The sequence below is a fragment of the Triticum dicoccoides genome, chromosome 3B (assembly GCF_002162155.2).
Source record: "Triticum dicoccoides isolate Atlit2015 ecotype Zavitan chromosome 3B, WEW_v2.0, whole genome shotgun sequence".
Taxonomy (NCBI): domain Eukaryota; kingdom Viridiplantae; phylum Streptophyta; class Magnoliopsida; order Poales; family Poaceae; genus Triticum; species Triticum dicoccoides.
Window position 1 is genome coordinate 845,835,117 of NC_041385.1, and position 6,396 is coordinate 845,841,512.

The 6,396-nt window shown below is 43.3% G+C and overlaps 1 non-coding gene and 1 pseudogene across 1 annotated transcript; both read left to right on the forward strand.

Annotated features, from left to right (window-relative positions):
• Positions 1-106, forward strand: part of LOC119280287 — a 1,738-nt pseudogene extending 1,632 nt beyond the window's left edge.
• Positions 107-2,326: 2,220 nt separating this feature from the next.
• On the forward strand, positions 2,327-2,406 carry TRNAL-UAG. The gene has a single exon. It is a non-coding gene; the product is annotated as a tRNA-Leu (tRNA).
• The last annotated feature ends 3,990 nt before the right edge of the window (positions 2,407-6,396 follow it).

The window sequence follows — 6,396 nt, forward strand, 5'->3', positions numbered from 1 at the left end:
CCTTATGATGAACTTTACATACTTTCTATTATCTACCATTTGACCTTTGTTATGTTGCAACCTACAGCATGCACAAGATACTGAAAGTGGTTCCTCAGATGTTTAAACAAAGGGCAAGAAAATGTATGATGATGACATAAATAAATCCTTTTGATGCTTTCTCAAGGATGGTAGATAGCAACACGTCATCTTGATGCAGATTGAGGAAAGCCAAGTCTTCGCATAAGTTAGCCTACATCATCTTCCCTCCAATCCAGTCCAACAGCAGAGATGAAACAAAGGGAGAAACTCTTCAGGACTTGGTATGTTTCATCATTCTAGCTTCTAGCAGCAGTAGAAGCAGGACATGTAAAAAACAGTAGATTTTATGGGATTTGTAGAGTTACAACACGCAGAAAACTAAATCGAATCTGTGAACAACAACTAAGACTCAAGTACACGAATTTAGAATGGAATACATAGATGCATTTTGTACCATTTACTTCATTATCTCGGTTTGCCCAATCTTTTAATAATTCACATCAATGTATTCATTTTCTAAGCTTACTACTGTGTATTCAAAACAAGGGAAAGGGCGGATACTGTAGTGTATTCAGAAAAAGCATAACGGCAGTCATAACTTTTCTCCAGGTTTTCTATTGTATGTGCTTAGTTTAAGTTTCAACCTTTTTCATTTAAAATTTTTGTAGTTGCTAGTTTGCTACTCTTCTCCGTGCACTAACCCTTGATGGATCCTACATCCACATGTCTTCCTCTGTTCAAGTATCTTTCTTATAAGTAAAATAAATTAATTCATGATAACTGTGTTGTCTTCCCAAGTATTCTGCAATTTCCATATGTTGAACTTACTAAGTGACAAGCTATTTGCATTTCTTGATTCTAAGAGAGCACGGATTTTATTATCTCATGCTTCTGAAATAGTTAGTATGATCTTCTCCACCTTGATCGTGTGTCATAAGTAAATGCTTCTATGACTTCTCTATTGTATCCATGAAGTTGATCCCAAGAGATCAGGGAATATATTAATCTCATCCTTGATACTGGATTGAAAGGCTTCCATCATAACCCCCGGCCGGCCCTCTCACGCCCTCCTTCTAATCAGTTACTATTATGTTACCCTACTACATTGGAGGGATCAACTTTATCTGGTATACAAATAAAGTATCACACGGATAGTGATCAGTAATTTAGTATAGATGGGAAGTAGAACACCACATGTCAAGTAAGTTTAGTGCAGTATCTATTTGCCTGACTCCATGCTATTTGTGTTTAGTTTTCAATTGCTGAAATGTTTTTTTTCTTTCAAATATGCCAATTTGCCCAAGGTCTGAACAAAACAATTTATCATGTTTGGCATTTTAAACCACAAAAGTTGCCATTCTCTATTTTTATTTGTTTAATATAGCTTATAAGTTTTAATACAGAGTTTATTTTTGTTGCTAAAAATTCTGGCTTCAAAGCGGTAATTTGCATCTCAGTGCTTATGTGTATAATTACTCATGCTCTTTTCAGCCCAATGCTTTGAGACAAAGGAATTGGTGCTCACTTTGGCAAAAATAGAGAGAAAGGAATCTGTTTCTTTGTCGATATTGAAGCTCTATCACTCACTCTCAAGTATTGCAAGCAAGAAACTGCAGTGCCCAATGATGCACATATGAAGATTGATTTACAACATTTTTACATAATATTTCATATTGTGTCTCTTTTGGAATCCCTGTTAGTGTACTTATACACATTAATATTCATGTAGACATGATCGAAAGACTCACATTTCACAAATATTATAATTATACCAAGTATTGTGTCCATTGCAATTTTCTTATTTTAAGTTCTTCATACACTATGCAAAAAATTTAACTATCAACATGTTAATAGGGCTAAGAGTTCCCGCAGCAACGCACGGGGGTATCATCTAGTTGCTCTAAGATGTTGCACATCACATCCATAGTTTCTAATCGGTTATCAATAATTTGGAAACCTCTCGTTGTCCATCAATCACATCAGTTTGTAGTTACCCTCATCATTTGGAGAGCTCCCCCACACAAAGAAATTGTGATACTACAGACATGATCACTATTCACTAGTTTGAGAAGTTACCAGTTAGCATCTCATTTAATTGTTTTTTACCCGGATAGACGCAAACATTTAGATGTTGGAAGCAAGACACTTTTTTCGAGAGGAAAAAAACCGTATATGTAAGAAGGTACAGTGGGATAATTTTTCCAGTTTCTTTAACGCTACAAGTTCCCCACAAAAAAAACAAATAATACGCTCAAGTTGTGATTAGGATTACATATTTAATCTAATACGTCCAATTAATCACCAAGACAGTTTGGCCGAGTGGTCTAAGGCGCCAGATTTAGGCTCTGGTCCGAAAGGGCGTGGGTTCAAATCCCACAGCTGTCATACTTTTTATTTGTTTTATTTTATTATTATATTTCCGTCGTTCCTTTCCTTTTTCTGATTTTGTACATGTCCTACAGATTTTGGAGCAGTCTCTCATAAAACTGCACCACTTCTACATTTCTTCATGCCTTGAATGAGAGAAACCACCAGCGCGTCCACGTCCAGCTCTTTTGAGCGGTGGCGCCGCTCAGTTTGTGTAGCGGGCAGACCAGATCCAATACGGGTAGTCTTGCTCTGGCGCGCGGTGGTGCGGGCTGCACAGTTTGGCTTGGTTTTCGGCGCGTGTTCTTGTGCGCGGCGGTGCTGACCAGCTTTGTCCGGCTCCCCCTCGGCCTTGCCGGTGCGCTGCGGTGCGGAGGATCGTCTAATTCTGCGCACGGAGGTAGAGGGTGGCCAGATCCGGCCTGGCTCGCCCAGGCTTGCGTGCGGCGGTGCGGACCAGTAAGACTGGTGTGTGCTCGCCGAGTTCCTGCGTGCGACATCGACCGATTCGTTTCGGGTAGTGTATGCCTGGACTCGTGCTGCTCCATGGCGCTGGTGGCCTCGGATCCGGGATTGTTGGTGGAAGGCACAACTTCGGATGAAAATCTTGCATCGACCCTGTCGTTGCCGGCGATAACGGTATCCACAGATGTCGTCTTCCTCCTTGGAGGTATCGTTGTGGAGCCGTTTGCTCTTCCTACCCAATGGCGTGAGATCTCTGGGTGCAAACCTAAGATCTGGTAGTGCCAGATCGGGTGACGACGGTGCCCTCAACATCGTTATCCTCCTTGGGGGCATCACCTTGGAGATCCCGACGATGGATTCTGATGGTGTTCACGATTGATGGTAGAGTTTGGGTTTGTGGTTCTGCCGACGGGCCCTTTTTCCTTTCTTTTCCTTTTGCGCTGCCATTTTGCGGTGCTTTTCCCTCTGGGGATCTCTTGTAACACTTCTTCTGATCAATGAATTTGGCACTTCTCCTGCCAACATTAAAAAAAAACATTTCTTCATGCCATAACCTTCCTTTTCTGCCCACTTCTTTTACTTTCAATCATTTCATATGAATTACTTGTAAAGGAAGGAAATGCATATTTCCCTAGATCAAATGAATACCCCACTATACCAGGTGGAAATTAAAATACACCACTCTGAAACTCATTTCTTCTAGCAAAAAAAAACATCTCTGAAAAAGACTTTTGAAGCCCTGTTTGGACCAGACTAAGAAAGTGTTGTGACTTTCCTACCTCAACTCTTCTAAGGTCCTAATTCCTAAACAAGTTAACAAAACATTCTCATCTCACACCTATGAGCTAATTGTCTTCCTTAGTCCCGCCTTTTGTTCTATCCACAGGGCCTTCGGTAGCCACTAAAAGGTGTCGTCTTTGGTGTGTATGGGTCTCTTCATTGTTTCGAGTCACTAAGAAGGCGAAATTATGCCGACTGTATGGTACTGTGAAGATAGCTAGTCTAGGAGTAAGCAAAGCATGTGTTGGGCATTAGTTGAGATATTAGATATCATGAGCACAAAAGGAGTGGCTTGAGGAGTCTCAATAGCCACAACTATGGCTATTGGTTGAGCTACATGAAGTCCTTCCTACAAGGTTAGGATTCATGGGAGGTCATTGCAAGTACTGATACAAATCTTCCAGGGAGTGCAGAAACATTATGGAAGTGGCACATCAAGGCGGTCAAGACTATGTGTTGCTTTGAAAGACACGAAGGAGGACGACCTACATTCGAGATGTGGCGATGGCTCAGTGGCTAAGGAGAAACTGCAAAATTGTTCTCAAAGAAGAATGAGGCATGGCTCAATGTACGAAAAAATGAGCTTGTTGGTATCAACGCGACACTTCGAGTACTAGTTAGTACTTTACATAAGTAAAGAATTTATGTTGTGTATCCTAGCTGCATCCTGAAGAGAAGGTTAGTGGAGGATGAGAAGGATCATAAACCATGGCCGTGGTGAGAGGATAGCCGTCACAACCCTCCTTAGCTGTAGAATTTATTGGCTAACTAGAAGGCGTTAGCCAAGGAGATTAATATAATCACCTTTATAGAGTGATATGAAGATGAGGTGTTCTATATCAATAGGAAGAAGGGTACACTAAGAGGTCGAGAAGCAGTGAAGGAGAAGTGGACAAGAGGTGAAATATGGCGCCCAAAGGAAAACAACTACCCGGAGGGGCTCAAAGAAACAAAAAGGAAGAAGATCATTAGTAGCTGACAGATGAGAGAAAGAAGAGATGTGAGTTCTTCAACTGTGCCAAGAAGGGTCACCTTGCTAGACACTATTGGAGTCCAAAAAGCGATCAAAAGGAAACATGGCTACTACATCAGATGCCACAATAGAGAAATGCCCAATTGTGGCCAAGGTGACAATATGCATGGAAGGTGGTGAAGTTTACTTTGTCAAATACCTGAGGGAGAGTGGGCATCAACCAACATGTGGCATTAGTCCAAAAGATACCAAATAATAAGAAGAATGGGACACAAAACATGGCTTTCTTCATGGAGGTAAGCAACCAAGACCAAATCTTCTGTACCTGGATAAGATAGAGATGCTTGATAGCCACCATCTTCTTTTGATTGCACTTGTGGGTTCAAAATGTGCACTTGAAGCATGGTGCTAACAAGTGAATGGGAATGAGAAGGTTTTGTTTACAGCATGCACCTGAAGCCGAACTTGCTCATGTATGCATGCGCCCATTTTTTCGCTGTTTGTGTGAGATCTCCTAGAGAATTTGGTGGAATGAAAAATCCCTTGTATTCGTTGCTAACGCCTCAAAACTTAGAATATACTTGTCGCATCTACTTCTACTACCAATATAAAAGACACAACTTGCAATGGATCTAGGGAGTCTTAACCATCATGCTTTGATCGGCTCTCGGAAATTATTCAAGCCATAACCTTTTTATGCCCACTTTATTATTTCATTTCAACCATTTCATATTAGTTACTTTTTTTTGAAGGAAAATCACATTTCCAGTAATATTTTAGGACCACAAAATTACTCAAGAAAGGAGCGATGTTTAAGCGCCGCCATCACCGTATCTAACCACCCAAGGCCAGAATCTAGATTTTCACCCTAAAGAATCAGTCTAAGCATAACCAAGAAATGCCATCAACAAGGTAATGACGTAGAAACATTGCCATTGCCAGGTATAACAAACTTGGGTAAGACCTAGGCTTTCATCCCGGAGCTCAAGACCGGATGCTCGAGTAGCACCACCATCAAAGTCAGACATATGTTGTCGCCAGTACTTTTCCACAAACCTAGCAACTACATGTGATGCGACCGCCGCCGCTGCACAACCATGACACTACATCAGCCGCCATCCATAGTTTGCATAACATCGCCGAAGTCAACCACTGAATCTGGAGAGAGGAACCCTCACGAAGACCTTTGAGAGGCCACCGCAATCCGTGGCGGGGCCATCGCCTTGGGTCGAACTGGTGACCACAATGACCAATACCGATGGCGAAGCACACCACCACCGACCACCACCTCATCGGCGTGAGCCCTTCCTTGGCTGGTTGACCCAAGGGCCGACATGGCCGAAACTGGAGCACGAAAGGTAGATCACCACCGCCTCCATGCAGCCACCGCTAAATCAGGAGCACTTAGCCGTCTGATCGGCTCCATGCTTCCCGACCGGAGCACTGTGCCCGCCTCGAGTACGCCCACCGTCGCGCCTCAACCACACAACGCCATGGCCCTGCTGCCTCACATCCGCTCCACCATCGGAAGCCGCGGTCGCGCTGCCGTGCGTCATAACAGGGCCCACGTCCATGTGAAGCCAAGACGTTCCGCGCCGCCAACCCACCCCGTGAGAGGGCGAGCAGCCTCGGCGGCGCCCTCCGACGTCGGCAAGGGAGAAGAGGGAATGTGATGCAGCTGGGCTTTGTGGCACTAGGAGTCGCCCTTGTCGTTCGCAGTAGTGGCAAAGGGCGATCAGTTGTTCCTCTTACGTGACATGCCTCACGTAGGGCTTACTCCATTCCGACCC